Source organism: Thalassophryne amazonica, chromosome 3 (genome assembly GCF_902500255.1).
Source record: "Thalassophryne amazonica chromosome 3, fThaAma1.1, whole genome shotgun sequence".
NCBI classification, from domain to species: domain Eukaryota; kingdom Metazoa; phylum Chordata; class Actinopteri; order Batrachoidiformes; family Batrachoididae; genus Thalassophryne; species Thalassophryne amazonica.
This window is the reverse complement of record NC_047105.1, coordinates 18,367,697-18,390,867: the sequence shown is the minus strand read 5'-3', so window position 1 is coordinate 18,390,867 and position 23,171 is coordinate 18,367,697. Positions and strand designations below refer to the sequence as shown.

Genomic DNA, 23,171 nt, shown 5'->3' with positions numbered 1-23,171 from the left:
AACCGTCTTTCTCGCCATCTTCGCTCTGTCTGATGTCGCTCCATGACACAGAAACTTGAAAGTTCTAAAAGTTTGCGATGTCCACATGCTACTTTTAGCTAAGCATCGCACAGGAGCCACACAGTGTCACCGCAGCAACCAACCAGTGCCGCTTTACGACATCTGTCGTAACAGCCAGGCTTTGAGTGGCGTTTATGAGTGGCATCCTCGAAACTCCGCAGAAACTGATTTGTATCTGTAACACACAGATCAGTGTCCACGGACTTATAAAACTTGCATGATGTCGTAAAAAAAGAACGCTTTGCGATAACTCAGTAACAATCACGATTAAAGAGTACAACACTAACAGCCCCGCCCCCCTCCCCATGATGAAATCTGCGGAATCCCACAGATCCGCTGAGTTTTCACAGCCCTGACATTAAAAGCCTTCTGTAGAGATTCAACAGCTTTAGCGGGGGTGAATCCAAAATAGTATATAATTGAGTCATCAACATACAAATGCATATTAGCATCTGACATATTTTGTCCTAATTCATTAATGTACATAATGAACAAGATGGGATCCAATACTGAACCCTGTGGCACCTCCTTGTGGGCACCCATAAATTCAGAACACAGACCATCACACTTAATACACTGAGTCCTGTTACTCAAATACAACCTCAATTCCAATGAAGTTGGGACATTGTGTAAAATGTAAATAAAAACAGAATACAACCTACATTCAACTAAATATACCACAAAGACAAGATATTTAATATTCAAACTGAAAAACTTTATTGTTTTTGTGCAAATATTTGCTAATTTTGAAATGGATGCCTGCAACACATTTCAAAAAAGCTGGGACAGTGGTATGTTTACCACTGTGTTACATCACCTTAAATTCTAACAACACTCAGTAAGCATTTGGGAACTGAGGACACTAATTCTTTCCCATTCTTGCTTGATGTACAGCTTCAGTCTGGGGTCTCTGTTGTCGTATTTTGCGCTTCATAATGCGCCACAAATTTTCAATGAGCAACAGGTCTGAACTGCAGGCAGGTCAGTCTAGTACCCACACTCTTTTACTACGAAGTCACGCTGTTGTAACATGGTGCAGAATGTGGCTTGGCATTGTCTTGCTGAAATAAGCAGGGATGTCCCTGAAAAAGACGTTGCTTGGATGGCAGCATGTGTTGCTCCAATACCTGTATGTACCTTTCAGCATTGATGGTGCCATCACAGATGTGTAAGTTGCCCATGCCATGGGCACGAACACACCCCCATACCATGACAGATGGTGGCTTTTGAACTTTGCGCTTGTAAAAAGCTGAATGGTCTTTTTCCTCTTTTGTCCGGAGGACACAACGTCCATGATTTCCAAAAACAATCTGAAATGCAATCTAAAACGCTTTTCCACATTGCGTCTGTCCATTTCAAATGAGCTCGGGCCCAGAGAAGGCGGCGATGTTTCTGGATGTTGTTGATGTATGGCTTTTGCTTTGCATGGTAAAGTTTTAACTTGCACTCACTTGTAGATGTAGCGACGAACTGTGTTAACTGACAATAATTTTCTGAAGTGTTCCTGAGCCCACACGGTAAGATCCTTTACACAATAATGTCGGTTTTTAATGCAGTGTCTCCTGAGGGATCGAAGGTCACGGGCATTCAATGTTGCTTTTCAGCCTTGCTGCTTTCGTCTAGAAAGTTCTCCAGATTCTCTTAATCTTCTGATCATATTATGGACTGTAGATGATGGAATCCCTAAATTCCTTGCAAATTAATGTTGAGAAACATTGTTCTTAAACTGTTGGGCTATTTTTTTCATGCAGTTGTTCACAAAGTGGTGATTCTCGCCCCATCTTTGCTTGTGAACGGCTGAGCCTTTTGGGGATGCTCCTTTTATACCCAATCATCACACTCACAATTAGTGTCCTCAATTCCCAAACACTTATTAACTGTTGTTAGAAGGAAAGGTGATGTAACACAGTGGTGAACATACCACTGTCCCAGCTTTCTTGAAACGTGTTGCAGACATCCATTTCAAATTTAACAAATATTTGCACAAAAACAATCAAGTTTATCAGTTTGAACATTAAATATCTCGGCTTTGTGGTGTATTCAGTTGAATATAGTTTGAAGAGGATTTGCAAATCATTGCATAATGTTTTTATTTACATTTCACACAATGTCCCAGCTTCATTGGAATTGGGGTTGTAATTCATCAAACAGGAAACTACATGATCTGACAGTCCTAAACAAAGAAGCCTGTATTTTAGAGCAACATGGTCCACAGCGTCAAATGCCTTTAACAAATCAATAAAAAGTGAAGCTTTCTATCAAGAGCAACAAGCGTATAATTAATAACTTTTGTGGCCATGGTAATGGTGCTATGCTTTTTCCTGAAGCCTGATTGGAGTTTTGAGAGAAGTTCATTTGAGTTTAAAAACTATTTTAATTGATCACAAACAAGAGTTTGAAGGATTTTTGACAAAACAAACAAATTTGATATTGGTCTGTAAAAAAGTCCCTTCAGCTGCTCCCTTGTTTTGCACTCGGGGTCGTCACAGCAAATATGAGGTGGATCTGCATGTTGAATTGGCACAGGTTTAGTTAGGTAAAACTGCTGGATCACCTCCTTTTTGGCCCCCTTCACACATAACATGAAAGACACAGAAACCGGAAGAAAATCCGTGAACCAAACATGAAATGGGGAACCACGAAACATCCACCTACTGTCATGAGGGACGCATGGTCGCACATGCATGCACAACACACCGGCGATGGCTTTGTGCATGCTTCTGCGTGTGCACAAACACAGTGCAAGCAGCTGGAACATGTTGCACCACATCATGCCTCTGCTGTGGAGAAAAAAAAATAAAAACCACCAGTGTTGCCACAGTTACTTTGAAAAAGTAATCCAATTACTGATTACTGATTACTCCTTGAAAAAGTAACTTAGTTACTTTACTGATTACTCAATTGTAAAAGTAACTAAGTTAGATTACTAGTTACTTTTTTAGTTACTTTTCCCAGCTGTCGACAACAACCCTCTGCCACCTCAACATGACAATGATACCTGTTTTGCCAAAATTCACTTTATAGTCACCCTTTCTTGACTTCAATGAAAATAAATACTTGTTTTATAAAAAGTAAAATAAAGACCTCTTTCTTGACCTCATATTTAACTGTTGACAGCACTGTAACAGTAAAACTTACAATTTCTAACCTACATTTTTTATAAATGTAACTATTAAATTCTAACATTTTTCTAACATTTAAATTCTCTCTAAACATTTTACTTGTCGAAATTATTATTATTTTAAGCAATATTAGTAGTTGTAGTAAAAAACGGCTTCAAAACTGGACCTTTAATCTAGGGGTGTTGTGGGGGGCACATCCTTGCCCCACGCCCCCATTCCATCTGGATTCGCCCCTGCTTTGGCGTTTGAGCACAAAGAATGGATTACATTTATTTATGCAGAAAACATGACCAGATTTACAGGTAAGAAAGTTTTATTGCGTTTTCACATCATGTGGTCCTCAGAAAGAGAGTTTAGGTGCATTTGAGTGGAAAATAGTGTTAGTTGTTGACACGTCGCGGAGGATCAGCTTTTTAATGACCAGATACAGAGCGGCTCAGCTCAGAATTCTAAATAAAGGAGGAAAAAAAGTATAAAAATGTCTTTGTAAAGCTCAGTGCAGGTGTGCTGATCACCGCGCTTTAAGAGGTGAGGACGAGTCGAGCAGCTGCAAAAAAACGCGGATGAAAAGCTCACAGCTCACTGAAAATGGGCAGTTCAGTCGAACCCCGACCTCCTGCCCACGGACCAAGTTTAATGCTGCTATCGACCCACAATGAAAAATAATAGTAACGCACAGTGACATGGAGAAGTAACTTTAATCTGATTACTGATTTGGAAAGATTAACGCGTTAGATTACTCGTTACTAAAAAAAGTGGTCAGATTAGATACCGGCATCACTGAAAACCACACACCATAAAAAAACGCTGTATGTTATTGAATCTCTCTTATCGAGCGAACCGTCTGTTCCTCTGTAGATGACCCATGGTCACAGATGTACAATCATGAAATGACATGAATGAAGCAGTGCACGCTCATTATGTCTTATTATGTCTAGCCAGCTATATAAATAATTAACAGAATGACTGGACACAGATGAGATACTGGTGTATAATTAGTGAAAATCACTGGGTTGATATAAAAAATAAATAAAAGGTGACCCAATACAGACCCCTGCAGTTAAATAACCCTGGTTAAATAAAAAAAAAAAATGTCACTTGGAGAATTCGAACCTGTAATTTACAAAAGCTGTGATTAACAAACGGAAACTTTACCACTGCACTACATTCACTATCTTATAACAAGAGCGTGAAATACTTAAAATCAACAAGGAGATAAAAGTATGTTTTCAAAAAAGAGAAATTAGACGATGTATGGACACGCGTGTCAGGCTGGCCTGCAGTCTGCTGAGGTGCACTATGTGCGGCCGTTGCAGCCTGGCGCATAGGCGAAAGATGTTTTATGTATTTCCATGTGAGGACAGTGGACCGAGACACGTGCCTCACGGAGGAAAGTTGTAAGTACTTGTCCTTCAAAACATTGTACGTACGTGTTCCCAGCTGTGATGTCCAGGAGCAGAGATCTCAACAGCAGCTGCTGTTGGCAGACCCCCCCCCTCCCCCCGTCCATTCAGCTCCCATAGCACGTGTAACTCTCTGTTTCTGTGTTATGTGGTCATTCATTTTAGCTATTTATGTAATTACGTATATAGGTATTGTCAGAATTTGTTATATACCTGTCCTGGTGGTGGTCTCTGTGTTTTTAATGTGACACGTTGTGTGCACTGGGCCATCATTTCCAGCTGTCTGTGTGCTGCGATCAACTGACAGGTACCTCGCTGTGCTGTGTGTGCTCAGACGTGGCTGGCTGGCCCCCATGTGATCATGTCTGTACATAGATATCAGCATTTTATGCAAGTGTGCCTCTCCGGCACACCACTCCGGGGGAACGGGGGTGGAGCGCAAAACACACATATGCCACATATGTTTTTTTTGGGGGGGGGGGGGCACATGTGCACACATGCGATACAGATGCACGACACTTGTGTTGCATTTTGCAACGCCACACCCATGGGGGCACTTAGACAGATTTCACATCCAGCTCAAAAGTGATTGTCTGCTCACAATTTTCATGCTAACAGCGTGAATGGCACCACATTTTCTAAATGCCCAGCAAGCGGTGTTGGCTGTTCATGAGTGTCACCTGGAATTTGGCCGACACCTGCCTCAAGAGGGATGGAATACTCCACGAAAATCACGAATATCACGCACCAACACACACTATTAAGAAACCTATTTAGATGCATTAAGTCACGTTAAGAATGTCAGGAATATGCCAAGAATGATGCAAATATGACATTCGTATTGCGTCCTGACTATGTGTAAATGCACCATAAGGTTCTCAGTTGCGACAGATAAGTAATATTCTGATTTAGTTTTGTTTTGATTAAGGAAGTGCATTTATATCTTAGTTGCCTGAATACATACCAATCAGTGGCAGAATCACCTTTTCTGGCTTTGGCCCATGCCACATTACGCTGTTGATTGGGATCTGACAGCTCTGGAGAAAACCAGATCTGTTTGCAGGCTTGAGACAAACAGCAAATGAATGAGTTTTTTGAGGGTAAAAGCATGCCCACACTCCAGCTCTGTTCTATCCTCTCTGTTCCAAAGGCAAAGCTTGTCGGTTCAGTGTGCCCATGTGTGTGAGAAAGATAGGAGGATGTGGATTTCAGACTGGCTCTATGTTTTAAACATGATCAGTATCTGCCAAGATGGATGTTCCCTGCACACATTTGTGTGAGAAAACAGGAAACAAACAGGGGATGACTGGAAGTGCTTTGTTACTATCACAACTAAGCAAAAAGTAAAAGCCCCCAAACCTCCATGCATGATTTTTTTTTTACCACCACACCATCACAGCTATCAAATTTTGGCAGGTCCTGGGCATAGTCTTGGAAACCTTTAAATTGTGATGGTACAAGATGCTGACACGGTTGTGGAGCTTTTACAAATCCTTTTATTCTTGGATATTCCTGTCAAACTGGGGTTACATTTTTATGCTACAATAGTATACAGGACTGTACTAGAATACAGTCTAGAGCAGGAGTGGGCAACTGTATGCCGTGAAGGACCAAGGCAGTGCAGCTTGTCCGGGCAATTGATCAGCAGTGGCAATCGATCAGCTTCTCCCCTGAATGTAAAGTCCTGTTCATCTGTGAAATCACCCTGCTTATTTTATTTGATTGGTAGTAAGGAAACCCAGTACTGTTTTGGCCATTTGTGCCCACCCCTGGTCTGGAGTCTTGATTACATATTGGTAAATTATGGTTGTTCATAGTTCACTCTTGAGTTGTCTTCAATGCCATACGTACATAACATCACAGTGCAGCTGGAGAGAAGCCTTGACAGTTGTCAGGATGCAATCAAGATTCACCATGACAACTTCAATATGATGTATTTGTGGAACCTAGTGGTCAAAATCATGTGTGTAGGAACACAACTGAAGATGCATTTGTGAATAAAATAATGTAAAAGCAGGATACAAGGGTGACATTGCTCTTATTTGACATAAGTAAAAGATGTTCTGTGCAGAGGCTGAGGCCCATTTGTGCAAATGTTTATCTGAAGGATTAAGTAACATGAGGTGGATGAGAGAATATGACTCCCCCTGGATGAGACGCCACTCTGACGCAGGTTACATGAAGTGTCTTGTCCAAGGACACACATACAGTGAACTGGAATCAAACCCAAGCCGATGCTGTTGGTAGACGAACTCCTTATTATAATGACCTACCCTGCTGTACAATTGCATTTGACACTTTACTTTAACAGGGCTATTCTATGGGGCGCTACTCTACTACGATCGCCCCCAGTCTAAAAAAGCAAAAATGGGATAAAACAGCTTAATCTGGCTTGTGTCTTATCAGACAAATATTATGTTATTATAAATTATGTCCATTAGTTAATAGTGGTAATGTGGTTGAACATTCGGCTGCTCCTGTTTTTGTGTTTGGGGTCGCCACAGTGGATACAGCCAGATCTGCATTGGTATTGTTTTACGCCAGATGCCCTTCCTGATGCAACTCCAGTTTCACAGCCGCTGGTGTTCCAAAGAGGTCTCCCATCCAAGTACTAACCAGATCCCACACTACTTAGCTTCTGAGATCTGACAGGATCAGGCTGACACAGAGCAGATTGGCTACTAATAGTGGTAATAATAATAATAATTAATAACTGCAGTTGTGATAAGAGTCAGCAGACCTGCAGGTCCCAGTGTCAGTAAACAGTCGATCTGTTTGTATTTCACTTAACCACAGGGTGCAGTTTGCTTTGCCAGTGGGACCCAACAGTAAGGATTTGTCACACACTTGGTAACTAAACAAAGTATACTGTATTTTTATTTTTCCTGTCGAAACAGTTGATACATTCTTGACAGAAAATTTAAACCCAGATTCAGCACTAATACTCAAATCCCCTATGGAAGAAATAGCCTTCAGGAGATTTTATCCAAACATGTATTTTACAATCTAAAATTTAAATGGAATCTCTGATTCTTCTGTTTCTGTGGATGACATTTTGTTTTTTTTTCCCATGTCGAGGCAAAAGAGCTTATCAACGGACCAATAATTTCTAAAGCCAGAGAACTGCTGCACATTCTGAAAGATGGCTCACCAGTGCCTTGGAGTCAGCATTTTTTTTTTCACCAATTATTATTTATATGTTGAAATTGAATGCTGGCAACAGTAATCATGTTGTCACATCAGTAATTGGTATTAGGAAGTGACTTAATCAAGGTCTGTAGGGCAGCCTTTGGAAAATCCACACTTATTTCTGAAAAAATAAAGAAGAAATATGAAGAATCCATAGTATTAGTCTTGATGTCAAAGCAAATAATCTTGTAATTTCACTTAAAGTTTATACATTGACAAGAGTGGCCCCATCTTCCATATGATATAAATCACCACACAGCACAGTGTAATGGGCCTTTCAGATTGAAGGTGGCAGAAGCAGCAGTTAATGGATCAGTGACGTCAGTTGCGTCGGAAAAAGCAAGGGGGGCAGAGATTGCTACGTCGCACTCTGGCTGGTTCCACCACAACTTGAAAAAAGCTGAGCGATCGCCATCTTGGATTTGCATATGTAGAACCATGAAAAAGCTTTTAAAAAACAGCAGTAGAACTGTGTTTCTCCCATCACCCTGCTGGGAGAAGCTTTTTTTGATACCAAGCCGAGGGAGGAATGACAATTTGGTGGGGTATTGATTGAACCGCGACAGCGGGCAGACCCACACGTAGGAGCCAGAGTTCAGGCCTCTAATGTGCTCTGTAAATCTTTATTTTTCTTTTTCGTTTCAGATCTCTGTGTTATGAAAGCTCCAGTCCTCTGACAGCATTTTTAACTACTCCGCTAAACATCAGAGCTAAATATGGGAAAGCAGCATTTCATTATTTCGAACAAACTTCCAGAAAGTCCTCATCCATTAAATCCTTTAAAGTTTACCTCATCACAAAAATAAGAGCAGAAAGCTGCACTGTTTAACTGTTTAACTAAATCTGAGCATTCTTTTTTCTGTACTGAGTAGCACATTTACTTTTTAAAACTTTTTTACTGTATTATTCATTTTATTTTCATGATACTTTTCTTTGACTTTCCATTCTTTATTATTTTAATAGTTTTTGTCATTTGCCTTTCCATTGACCAGCACTTTTTACATGCAACATATTGTATTTTGTCTTCTTTGTAAATGCCTTTGAATGGCCTTTGTGTCCAAAGGGTGCTGCATCAATGTGAATATGCAGCTGTGGCGTGGCTTACAGTGTCATGAACGGGTTATTTCCTGGAGGACTTGGCTAATTCTGTGGGAATGCTCTCTGGCAGCCTGTCACAATGGATTCTTTCGCCAGTGATTTGAGACAGAACACTAATCTGACAAATGGCAAATAGTTTGGAGGAAGAGATGCTTAGCCACTGAAAATGATCAAGTTAAGCATCCTTACACTCCTACTTCACATCAAGTGTTGATTCTTTGTTTCCTCCTCTTTGTCATTTTTTCTTCTTTTTCTCTCCAGTCGACGTACATCTTCACTATTTGAATGGCACTTGCTTGCTGTAGCTGCTGTCTTAGTATTTCCATTGTTTGCTATAAACGCACTAGATGAAATACAGTTTCATGTCGGTATTTGAAGAAAGGAAGGGTCCATTGCACATTGATTTTGATAGACCACTGCACAATTCTGAAACCTAAAATTAAGCTTTATCAGCAACTAGCTGGGGTACCCGGCGTTGCCAAGGTTAACCTGTTTAAGATATAATCAACAAAATATTCCAAAGTTTATATTTTGTCATGATTGTAGATATCTTACAAGTATATATGTAGTCCGAATAGGAAAGGTTTGAACTAAAAACCCAAAATAGGTGGAATCCCCAAACCAAGAGAGAAAACTGAATTTTGCTGCATGCAAGAAACAACAATGAAGTTCTTCAGACTTTATATTGCAGATCAAGTATGCTCATAATCATTAATCAGAATTGATGTTATGACCTTTATATTGTTGATACATTGCAAATCTAGTTTATAATCAATCAATCAATCAATCAATCAATTGTATTTATATAGCGCCAAATCACAACAAACAGTTGCCCCAAGGCGCCTTATATTGTAAGGCAAGGCCATACAATAATTACGGAAAAACCCCAACGGTCAAAACGACCCCCTGTGAGCAAGCACTTGGTAACAGTGGGAAGGAAAAACTCCCTTTTAACAGGAAGAAACCTCCAGCAGAACCAGGCTCAGGGAGGGGCAGTCTTCTGCTGGGACTGGTTGGGGCTGAGGGAGAGAACCAGGAAAAAGACATGCTGTGGAGGGGAGCAGAGATCAATCACTAATGATTAAATGCAGAGTGGTGCATACAGAGCAAAAAGAGAAAGAAACACTCAGTGCATCATGGGAACCCCCCAGCAGTCTAAGTCTATAGTTAAAATTTTATTAGCAAAGAAAGTCATGAAGTCAGTACTAGTTAAAGTTAATGGAATACTCAGCTCAATAGAGCTCTGACTCTTTGTCAGCCTGGCTACAGTGCTGAAAAGAAACCTGGGGTTGTTCTTATTTTCTTCAATTAGTGATGAGTAGTAAGATGTCCTAGCTTTACGGAGGGCTTTTTTATAGAGCAACAGACTCTTTTTCCAGGCTAAGTGAAGATCTTCTAAATTAGTGAGATGCCATTTCCTCTCCAACTTACGGGTTATCTGCTTTAAGCTGCGAGTTTGTGAGTTATACCACGGAGTCAGGCACTTCTGATTTAAAGCTCTCTTTTTCAGAGGAGCTACAGCATCCAAAGTTGTCTTCAATGAGGATGTAAAACTACTGACGAGATACTCTATCTCACTTACAGAGTTTAGGTAGCTACTCTGCACTGTGTTGGTATATGGCATTAGAGAACATAAAGAAGGAATCATATCCTTAAACCTAGTTACAGCGCTTTCTGAAAGACTTCTAGTGTAATGAAACTTATTCCCCACTGCTGGGTAGTCCATCAGAGTAAATGTAAATGTTATTAAGAAATGATCAGACAGAAGGGAGTTTTCAGGGAATACTGTTAAGTCTTCAATTTCCATACCATAAGTCAGAACAAGATCTAAGATATGATTAAAGTGGTGGGTGGACTCATTTACATTTTGAGCAAAGCAAATTGAGTCTAATAATAGATTAAATGCAGTGTTGAGGCTGTCATTCTCAGCATCTGTGTGAATGTTAAAATCACCCACTATAATTATCTTATCTGAGCTAAGCACTAAGTCAGACAAAAGGTCTGAAAATTCACAGAGAAACTCACAGTAACGACCAGGTGGACGATAGATAATAACAAATAAAACTGGTTTTTGGGACTTCCAATTTGGATGGACAAGACTAAGAGTCAAGCTTTCAAATGAATTAAAGCTCTGTCTGGGTTTTTGATTAATTAATAAGCTGGAATGGAAGATTGCTGCTAATCCTCCACCTTGGCCCGTGCTACGAGCATTCTGGCAGTTAGTGTGACTCAGGGGTGTTGACTCATTTAAACTAACATATTCATCCTGCTGTAACCAGGTTTCTGTAAGGCAGAATAAATCAATATGTTGATCAATTATTATATATGCAAGGGCACTCCCAGTAATCCCAAAATGATTTTCCAGCCTATCAAGTAGAATATGATGATCCACGGTATCAAATGCAGCACTGAGATCTAACAGAACAAGAACCATAGTGGTGTCAGAATCCATTGCAAGCAGAAGATCATTCACCACTTTAGTGAGAGCCGTCTTTGTGAAATGATATTTTCTAAAAGCACACTGCAGTGGCTCAAAGAGATTATTCTCAGTAAGATAGTCCACGAGCTGCCATGACACCACTTTTTCCAGAATTTTAGAGCAAAATCATAGATTTGATATTGGCCAAAGTTTTTCTAAACTCTCGGGTCATGATTAGGTTTGTGAAGTAATGGTTTTATCACTGTAGATTTGAAACATTTAGGAACAGATCCAGAAGTTAAAGAAAGATTAATAATTTCCAGCACAGTCGGCCCAAGAGTGGGCCACAGGTCCTTAAACAGTTTTGTTGGTATAGGATCAAATAAACAGGTTGTGCTTTTTGTTAACATTATGAGTTTCGTCAGCATGCCAAGAGAGATACTCTCAAATTCTGTAAATCGAGGTAATGCCTCAGTAATGGCACCCACCTCAATAGCAGGGTGTAGTGGCTGGGTTAAGGCATCCTCATGTGCTGCAAATCTTGTGCTGTAAAAGAAGAGTAAACTCCATGTGGTTGTCCATGAATAAGTGTTGCCACAGTGTCGAACAAGAACTTTGAGTTATGCTTGTTTTTGTTGATCAAATCAGAGTAATAGGTCTGCTTTGGAGCCAGTAGTGCATGCTTATAGTCTAAGATAGCATCGCACCACGCAAGGTGGAATACTTCTAATTTTGAACTATGCCATTTCCGTTCTAGACCTCTAGCCTTATGCTTGAGGTCACACAGGTAATCATTGAACCAAGGTTACTGTGTTTTGGTTGAGTGCGGTTATAACAAAGGTGGCACAGTCATGTCGAGTGTAGTTTTGAGCACTGAGTTTAAACTATCCACAAGACTGCCTGCTGATTGGGTATTTGCCAAATGTAAAGCTAAGACATCAGGCAGTCTAGCTTTGAGTTCAGTGTTAGTTGAGGAGTTGATGCATCGCCGTCGTATAGGTAAGGTTGTGGTTCCACTAAACATGGCAGAAAAACTGTAAACTTAATAAGTGAGTGATCAGAGACCACTAATGTAAGAGGCATGATGTCAATATTTGTGACAGCAATACCACGTGTGGGAACCAAATCCAGGGTATTTCTACTAATGTGCGTTGAGTACTGAATGCATTGTCAAAATCCTAATGTATCCACAATTTCCAAAAATGATTTGCAGAGGGGATCAGAAGGCTTATTTATATGAATGTTAAAGTCACCAATGATCAGAATGTTATCTGCACTAGTTGACAAGCTAGAGATGAATGCACCAAATTCATCTAAGAATTCAGAATATGGGCCAGGAGGCGTATATACAGTGACAATTGAATACAGCTGATTTTTATTCTTGTGACCTTGGCAATGCGTAATATCCTGAGAAGAGTGGAGAATCAGATGCTCAAACGAATTATATTTGTGACCCTCAACAGCTAATAAGTAATAGTGTAACGGTACATGTATTTGTATTGAACTGTTTCGGTACGGGTATGTTTTTGTTTTCAAAACTTTATTTAAAAAGATATATTAACAAACATTAAACAAACAGTTAATAGAAAGAGATAGAAAATAAAATAAATTGTACAAAAGTAAAGGGATTCTTTAACATTAATTCTCTTTAAAAATCCCTTATACATTATACAGTTTTGGACAAGTTAATTTTTCTGGCAAAAAATATGAAGGTTCAATAAAATTGAACAGGGCTTCATGCTGGAACCGCATTGTGCTGCTCTTTACTTGTGGAAAGGTTTTGTTAAAAGCTGTTTACTAGGAGAAACAAAATGCTTAATGCGTAGACAGATCGTCAGTGTAGAGTACCTCACCAGGTCGTTTCGGCCCTTTACCTCTAATACGACCTTTATGGTGAGGGCGGGCCAGCAGTGTCTTGTCAGACACCACCTCTGTCTGCCTTAAACTTCTGCTAAATCCAGATGGATGATTTGACAACTGATGTTATTGCCACAGTTGCGATCTCCTTCTTCATCTTGTCGCTGATCCCTAGCTTGTGGAGAAAACTCATCAAGGACCTTCCAACAAAACCGCGACAACCCACTTCAGTCATGAAAATATGCGTACGCCAGCCATTCCTACGACACTCTTCAGCATACCGAGACTTCTTAAATTCTTGGGCACACTTTGTGTTCTCTTCCCAGGGAACTGTCAACTCACCCAACACCATTATCTTCTTCTCTTCTGCCCACACAAGCAGGTCCCGACCCTGATTCGTCGTCACTGCACTTACAGGGAAAGCTAGTTGGTCACCAATATCATCCTCACACTTCCAGTCATTTGCACAGGACAAGATTCCTTTCCGGGTGGTCTTCAAACACGCAGGCTTTGACCTGAAGCCTTCCCTCACAAATGGAACATCAACTCTGGCATCTGTAATTTCAGTGATAGAGTTAACTTTACCAATCTCTTCTCTAAGGCCACCTGAAGTTGCTCCCAGAACTTGATTATGCCTCTAACTATACTGTCCGGAATCCAACGCTCTCTTACAACCAGATAGCACGTGCCTCAGTGAGCCAACTTTCCCGCAAACACACTTATCATTCGATGACTTGTACCACTTCTTTAGGTTGTGGGGTGAAGGCAGCACATCATACGTTGAACTAATCAGAAACCTCAGGGTCAATTCTTCCATTCCCCAAATCTCTTTCCAGGACAGCTTCCTAGGTTCAGTATCTTCCCATGATGTCCACTGTCTCTGCTGCACCATACCTGCTGCTCATGCTAACCTCTTCTGATCTTTGTCCGAATGGATTTCTTCAGCAACCAGGCTCCTTTTATCGGCATCCGTAGCGGAAGTGAAGAACAGCATAGGTTTCATCGCAATCCCAGCACGCCCAGTTTGAACAATACCAACTATGTCCTTGTGCTTCAATCTCAATTCCCTCTCATCCACTTCGCTCGATGCAGACCACTTGACACCTGTTCTAACATCTGGTACAGTGTTCCTAACAACGGGATCCTTAGAATCACGTAGGGTCATCAACACTCGACTCTTTCCCACTTTGAATTCTTCAGACAAAGCTGCAAACGGCAAAGATAGTTTGGCATTGTGACCATAGAAACTGATGTTGGTCAAACAATTTGGCACACCAAGCCATTTCCTTATCTGTACTGAGATCCGTCTTTCCATTCTTTCAACATATGTAAAACCGATGTCATAGACCATCAGCTGCCACAGTAACCTGGGCATTAACCCAAACTTGAAACACCATATCTTCAACCAAACTGGTAACTGACATCGATCGATACGCTCAAGACCATCTTTCAATAGTTTCTGAACCTCATGAACCCTCTTGCTGTCGTTCAGGCTTTTTGTGTACGACCTTCCTAGGCTCTTCACAGGTTCCTCTTCAACCATTGGAATTGGTTCATCATTCAGATAAAACTGCACTTTAGTAACTTTCCCCTTTTTAACGTCAAACTGTGAGAGTTCTTGGCTTTAAACGTCATACAACACCATCTGATCAAAACTGCCAGTCTTTCCAGGGTACGTTTAGCATCAAGAAACTTCAGATGCAGCAAGGTCAAGTCATCCATGAAAGCTTGAATCGGTGAAAGTTCTTGTCCAGAAGCCAACTCCACACCACGACCTTCATCTCTTGCACCTCAAACAACTAGCTCCATTGCCAATACAAACAACACTGGGGATATCGTGCATCCCATCGCTATACCAGCTTCTAGAGGCTGGAAGCCCATCGTGTATGACGCAGTGCTGAACCCCATCCTGAAGTACTCAATTTTCAATTTATTTCAATTTATTAATTTATATAGCGCCAACTCACGACAAATTCGCCCCAAGGCGCTTCACACAATTCACAACAACACAAATTAATCTAAAATCAAAATTAAAATCAAGAAAAGCACAATAAAAAGATAAAACACAGAAAAATTAAAGGAAATTACAAAGCAAACACAAACAAATTAAATTAATGATAAGACAGTCTAAAAAAGTGGGTCTTCAGTCAATCAATCAATCAATCAATTTTTTTATATAGCGCCAAATCACAACAAACAGTTGCCCCAAGGCGCTTTATATTGTAAGGCAAGGCCATACAATAATTATGTAAAACCCCAACGGTCAAAACGACCCCCTGTGAGCAAGCACTTTGCTACAGTGGGAAGGAAAAACTCCCTTTTAACAGGAATAAACCTCCAGCAGAACCAGGCTCAGGGAGGGGCAGTCTTCTGCTGGGACTGGTTGGGGCTGAGGGAGAGAACCAGGAAAAAGACATGCTGTGGAGGGGAGCAGAGATCGATCACTAATGATTAAATGCAGAGTGGTGCATACAGAGCAAAAAGAGAAAGAAACAGTGCATCATGGGAACCCCCCAGCAGTCTACGTCTATAGCAGCATAACTAAGGGATGGTTCAGGGTCACCTGATCCAGCCCTAACTATAAGCTTTAGCAAAAAGGAAAGTTTTAAGCCTAATCTTAAAAGTAGAGAGGGTGTCTGTCTCCCTGATCTGAATTGGGAGCTGGTTCCACAGGAGAGGAGCCTGAAAGCTGAAGGCTCTGCCTCCCATTCTACTCTTACAAACCCTAGGAACTACAAGTAAGCCTGCAGTCTGAGAGCGAAGCGCTCTATTGGGGTGATATGGTACTACGAGGTCCCTAAGATAAGATGGGACCTGATTATTCAAAACCTTATAAGTAAGAAGAAGAATTTTAAATTCTATTCTAGAATTAACAGGAAGCCAATGAAGAGAGGCCAATATGGGTGAGATATGCTCTCTCCTTCTAGTCCCCGTCAGTACTCTAGCTGCAGCATTTTGAATTAACTGAAGGCTTTTTAGGGAACTTTTAGGACAACCTGATAATAATGAATTACAATAGTCCAGCCTAGAGGAAATAAATGCATGAATTAGTTTTTCAGCATCACTCTGAGACAAGACCTTTCTGATTTTAGAGATATTGCGTAAATGCAAAAAAGCAGTCCTACATATTTGTTTAATATGCGCTTTGAATGACATATCCTGATCAAAAATGACTCCAAGATTTCTCACAGTATTACTAGAGGTCAGGGTAATGCCATCCAGAGTAAAGATCTGGTCATCCATGTCTTTATGTCTGTAAGACAATCCTGCAGTTTAGCTAATTGGTGTGTGTCCTCTGGCTTCATGGATAGATAAAGCTGGGTATCATCTGCGTAACAATGAAAATTTAAGCAATACCGTCTAATAATACTGCCTAAGGGAAGCATGTATAAAGTGAATAAAATTGGTCCTAGCACAGAACCTTGTGGAACTCCATAATTAACTTTAGTCTGTGAAGAAGATTCCCCATTTACATGAACAAATTGTAATCTATTAGACAAATATGATTCAAACCACCGCAGCGCAGTGCCTTTAATACCTATGGCATGCTCTAATCTCTGTAATAAAATTTTATGGTCAACAGTATCAAAAGCAGCACTGAGGTCTAACAGAACAAGCACAGAGATGAGTCCACTGTCCGAGGCCATAAGAAGATCATTTGTAACCTTCACTAATGCTGTTTCTGTACTATGATGAATTCTAAAACCTGACTGAAACTCTTCAAATAGACCATTCCTCTGCAGATGATCAGTTAGCTGTTTTACAACTACCCTTTCAAGAATTTTTGAGAGAAAAGGAAGGTTGGAGATTGGCCTATAATTAGCTAAGATAGCTGGGTCAAGTGATGGCTTTTTAAGTAATGGTTTAATTACTGCCACCTTAAAAGCCTGTGGTACATAGCCAACTAACAAAGATAGATTGATCATATTTAAGATCGAAGCATTAAATAATGGTAGGGCTTCCTTGAGCAGCCTGGTAGGAATGGGGTCTAATAAACATGTTGATGGTTTGGATGAAGTAACTAATGAAAATAACTCAGACAGAACAATCGGAGAGAAAGAGTCTAACCAAATACCGGCATCACTGAAAGCAGCCAAAGATAACAATACGTCTTTGGGATGGTTATGAGTATTGATTTAAGAGTCTTGATTTAAAAGTCTCCACCGTGCCAGACTGCCAAATAACAGCAGGTAGATCGTTCCAAAGAGCTGGACCATAGTAGGAGAAGGCTCTATACCCCACAGACTTCTTGTTCATCTTCGGAACACACAGAAGCCCTGCGCCCTGCGAGCGCAAGGGCCTCGCAGGTACGTAGGGCTTAACCAAGTCCGCCAGGTAGGAAGGTGCCAGTCCATGAACAACTTTATAAACCAACAATAAAACTTTAAAATCCGATCTGGCAGAAACCGGTAGCCAATGAAGGGATGCCAGAATGGGAGTAATGTGGTCAAACCTTCTACTTTGTGTCAAAAGTCTGGCAGCAGCATTCTGTACCAACTGAAGTCCTCGAATGCTAGACTGCGGCAGGCCAGAAAATAAAACATTACAATAATCCAATCTGGAAGAAATAAACGCATGTATCAAAGTCTCAGCATCAGCCATAGACAGGATGGGACGAATCGTCGCCACATTTCGCAGATGAAAGAAGGCAGTCCTCGTAATGTCTCTAATGTGGGGACCAAAAGACAATGTATGATTGAAAAGTACTCCAAGATTCCTCACTTTGTCCATATAATGCACAACACACGAACCAAAATTAAGCGCCAACTGGTCAAAATGATGCCGATGTCTGGCTGGACCAAGAACCATCATTTCAGTCTTATCAGAATTCAAGAGTAGGAAATTACTAGACAACCAGCTTCTCACAGATGTAAGGCAATCTTCCAAGGCTTTTATATGGACAAGATTACCAGCAGTTACCAGCATGTACAATTGAGTATCATCAGCATAACAATGAAAGGCAATCCCATAATGCCGCAGAATATGCCCACATATCGTGTCAACTTCTCCGGCACATGGAAGAAATCCATTGCGAACATTATGAACTTGTGTGGTACAGATCCATATGCATTTGCAAGGTCCAAGCAAATCGCAGCCAGGTCAGATTTGGACTTCTTGGCGTCTTGAATTGTATTCCATATCATGGCTGAGTGCTCAACACATCCAGGAAATCAGGACACTCCAGCCTTCTGCACAGAGGTATCAATGTAACCATTTGCCAGTAAAAATTCCTTTGCCTAAACGCTAAAACACCAAGCAGAATTTTACCATCAACATTCAGAAGTGATATCGGACGAAAGTTGCCGATTCCTTTGGCATTCTCACACTTCAGAATATAAATACCTTCTGCTTTGTTCCAGGTTTCCGGAACAATGTCCCCTTGCCAAGCTTGTCATAGAAGTAACCATAACTGCCTCCTCATCTTCTTACAACTCTTGAAGACTTTGTAGGATACATCATTTGGTCCCGGTGATGATGCAGCCCGTGCCTTCTTCAGACAAGCTTCAACTTCAGACAGTTTTGGCAAAGAAACGTCAAACTCGACAAATGGCTCCGTAGGTCTAACCAAACCTGCCAGCTGTGGAATAGGTTCCTCTCACCTTGTATCAGAGTATGTGGTCTTAAGGTGTTCTTCTAACTCTTATATGGATCCTCAAAAACCTCTTCCGCTGCCTTACATGCTTTTTTCTTTTCGGCCTCAGCATTTCAGCCTTCCTTAACACCTGCAGCCTCCTCTTCAAATCTATACGCAACTGGTCCAGTGTAACCATCTTGAGCCCATCGTCGCGTCTCTTTGCGGCCTTCCAGTTCTTCGTTGTTTGCCGTAGCTCTACACGCAGCTGGTGAATCTCTTCTTGGCGTCGGCTTCTCCTCGCGACCTAGGTTGACTTAGATTTACTTTCCACTGTTCTAAATTTCTCCACTCCGTATTCATATACGGCATTGTTCAAAATTGCAAATTTGGATTTCACACTCCCTTTCATTTCACATCCTAACAACAGACCTAACACCTCATCCTTCTTCATCCATTGGGCTTTATCGGCCATGGGCGGCCACTTAACTCGTGCTCTTCTTGTAGCATTATCTTTTGGAAGCTTCAAAGTGGAGACGTTCGTGACACTGTGGGGGTTGTCCGGGCCATGACTATCAGGTGCATTACATGTTTGATGAACAAAACGTTGCCTCTTTGCTTCCGAGGACTTAACTAGCTCCTTGCATGACTTAGCTGTAGCTTGGTGGATCTTCAATCCTTTCAACGAACCAAACATTCCCCTACAGAACAAACACGATTTATTATATGTCTATGTATTTTTTATAATATTTCACACATTTGTCATTTATTTGAGAACATTTTATTTAACTTATTACATGGCAGCACTTTGCAATTATTTTATTTTCCTGTTTGTATAATGTTACAATAAATTGTTAGTTTAAACAACAAGCAAATTTAGTTTTTGCATTTTGTTCCCATACTGTACTGAAAATGAACCGAATCGTGACCTTAGAACCGAAGTACGTACCGAACCGTGTTTTTTGTGTATCATTGCACCCCTACTAGTAACCTAAACCTCGATTTATAAATAAGAGCAACACCCTGTCTAGCTTCACATCACGAGGGATGTGACTAAATGTATTTGCTGGTGGGCAGGCCTCATTTAAGGGGAGGACAGCTGTAGGTTTAATCCAGGTTTAACATAACCCAATCATATCTAAGTGATGATCAAGAATTAGATCATTAATCAACAATGATTTTTGAGGATAGTTATATTATGTTAATGAGACCCAGACGAAGGACCTCAGTGGGGTTGACAGTTGAACTGTTTGGGTTTAGGGGTGGTTCCAGAGTAACATATGTAAGATGTCTAGAAGTAGGTTTAGGTTTGAGACATTCCGCGTGGGTTGTAGGTAGCAGACACGAAATGTCTACGGGGCTTCCTCCGCCAAGCCACAGTCCGAAAGCCATCCTCCACAGCCGGCGTTTCTAGGTTGATGCTCATGGGCATGCTCGCCAGCCCAACACAAACCTCATCTGGAGTGCCTGTAACATCTAACTCCACTGAGCTAAGAAGCTGTTCTAACTTATGGACACGAGCCACTCTATCTTCCAACTTCACACAGGATTTATGGAGGGTGTAAAGTAGTGTACTTTGTGCACTAGGAAAGTCAAGAGTATAGCCAAGCAAGCACGAGCTAGCCAATAATGAATAAGCTAACCACTCCTAAGGCTCACACAGGATTCACACAGATGTAAATAAATGGGTCAAAATTCATAGCAGTTATACTGAAAAAGTAGCAGAAGTATTAGACTTGTAGGAATAGTAAACAGTAAAAAAAAAAAAAACCCTCCTACAAGTAATGAATGGTTTGTTCCAGTTTTCACCAAATTAAATATTTGTTCCACTGAAAATATGTAAAACCATTCCTTATTTGTTTTATATAATGGCTAATATAGATCCTTGTCATTTGATATTTGATTAATTTTTAAACAACAGAAAAAGGACTTACATTTTGGTGTTCCACTGCTGCTAAAGTCCTAATTGTAACATGTAGTGATGCTATGCACAGTGATGCTGTGCACTGACTTCGGACTTCCATAGAAAAAAAAAAAAAGACTTTGGGTAGTTTCCCAGTCCAGCCAAAAATCACATCAGCGTTTCATGTGAACAGGTCTTCATGCATCCAGACATCTTACAGTGGAGTGGATTTTGAGTGCGTATGTGTGTATGTTACAAGAATAGCAGTGTCAGTTAGCTCAATCAAATCATTGTGTCGTTGTCCCCCGCATGCGTATGCACACACACACGCAACTGGGCCGGTCGACTGTGTACGCCCTCAGTGCAGCAAAAAAAAAAAAAAAAATCACATCAGAAATGAGTCCAGCTTTTCTTCTTTTTTCCTGCTAACAGCCTCCAGACAGCACAGTGGATTTGTTGTGTGTGTGTGTGTGTGTGTGTGTGTGTGTGTGTGTGTGTGTGTGTGTGTGTGTGTGTGTGTGTGTGTGTGTGTGTGTGTCTTACAAGAATTAGCAGCGTCAGTTAGCTCAATCAAATTATGTCTCCGTAGAGTCGTTGGCCCCTGCGCACACATGCAACCTGGTCGGCACTTGTGCATGTGTGTACTACCAAAAAAAGACTGTGTACGTCCTCAGTGCACCAAAAAATAATCACATCAGAAATGATGTGCGTGTGCGTGTGTGTGTGTGTGTGTGTGTGTGTGTGTGTGTGTGTGTGTGTGTGTGTGTGTGTGTGTGTGTGTGTGTGTGTGTGTGTGTGTGTGGAGTGCAATGGTGCCAAATGTATGGAACAAATTTACACTTTAAATCGACCCAAGCTGCACTCTAAATGTAATGCAACACAAATGGGATGAATTAATCCATGTCATGTGACATACAAAGCACCAATCAAATGGCAAGCATCCACTCAGCCGTTATATAAAATAGACATGTACATGTGATGGAGGCCAGGAGGAGTTGCTGTGCATGTGGTGGTCAAAAGGCCTTACTCCCCCGACAGCCAAAGGAGGTTCTGGCCACTCAGGCCAGGGCCCGGGTTTTAGCCGACTGGTCACAGCATCTGCCTCCCATGCCTGAGATTCTGAGTTTGCGTCCCGAGTTGAGTGAGTGGGAGGAGTCAAACACACAACACATAAGCAGAGAGAGTACAAGCTGCTACATACATATTAATGTCATCAGCATAACACTGAAAGTTAATCTCATGGATAAGTACAATCTGACCAAGAGGCAGTGTTGTATAGTAATGAAGTAAAAATACTTCACTACTGTACTTAAGTATGTTTTGGGAGACTTTGTACTTGAGTTTTTTATTTCAGCTTACTTTCACTTTTACTTCACTACATTTCCGACCTTAATTGCATACTTCTACTCCGATACATTTTCTATGCGCCATGCCGTTACTCGTTACAAAAAAAAAAAAAAAACACACGAAAAATGTCGTGTTTTCACCCAGAGACACCACTGATTACTAGTGACTGCAATGAAGTCAGGCCGATTTGTCATGAGGAGGTAGGCTTTTTTGCAGCTGCGCACTTGCGCACTTGGGGGGTGTTTGTCAGGAATATGATAATACCTCTACATTGATTACAGTCCTGCAGCGGGTCTGTAATCAACTTTTCTGCAACACGGCTTTGCTTTGAACCTTGAACCAGTCAAAGCAGTGATTCGCAGATCGATGCAGTGCTTCGATCTATGGTTCGTGGATTCATTGTTTTTGTTTCGCTTTATCCTCATTTTTCCCCACTAAAACCCTGAAGAGCATATGTCTGTGAGAAATATTTTTTATGTTAAACCAACCTGTTATGGTCTTCTGAAACAGTTGATAGATGTATTTTATAACTTAAAAACGGGACCGATGCTAACGTGTTAGCATGTATATGGCGTTTTCAATGTTAAAGTTAGCATTAAGCTGTTCACATCAGCACGTTTGTGTTGATTTGTTTTCTGTATAATTAATGGCTCAGCGTTCATTGCCGTAAAAGAGTCAAATTGTAATTTTTTTTATTCATATATTAATAGCAACAACAATAATAGTCTACATAATAGACAATAATAGTCTATATATTAGAATAATGTTACAGTACAGTTTTTGAGAAAGAGACAAAAATAACCTAATGAAACAAAACACAACAGAAAAGATAAAACCATGTAACAATGAAAATAAATAAATACGTAGAGAAATAAATAACTGTTTCCTGTGAACACCTAGTGAGTAGCCTACTCTTGTTTAGGTTTTGAAACCTTGTTTCTGAAGTGTTTTTGTGTGATGTGCACAATTTTCAATACTTTGACTAATACTACCAGTCATTTGCAAGCCTAGATAAACTTTGTAATATAAAAAAGTCCGTTTTTGATTATTAACATTTACTTGTACTTTTACTTTCAGTACTTGAGTACATTTAGTTGTACATTACTTGTCATACTTAAGTACAATAAATACTAGATACTTTAGGACTTTTACTTGAGTAGCATTTCAGTCGGTTCCTTGAACGTCTACCAAAGGAATTTTT

At 40.6% G+C, this 23,171-nt stretch overlaps 1 protein-coding gene and 1 long non-coding RNA gene across 2 annotated transcripts in view; one reads left to right on the top strand and one right to left on the bottom strand.

Moving 5' to 3' along the window:
• Nucleotides 1–23,171, top strand: part of LOC117506389 (metabotropic glutamate receptor 7) — a 922,561-nt gene that overhangs the window by 431,702 nt on the left and 467,688 nt on the right.
• Nucleotides 1,273–21,796, bottom strand: LOC117506393. The gene is made up of 3 exons (XR_004559454.1): nt 21,597–21,796; nt 16,860–16,864; nt 1,273–1,283 (listed from the first exon to the last, which is right to left on the bottom strand). It is a non-coding gene; the product is annotated as an uncharacterized LOC117506393 (long non-coding RNA).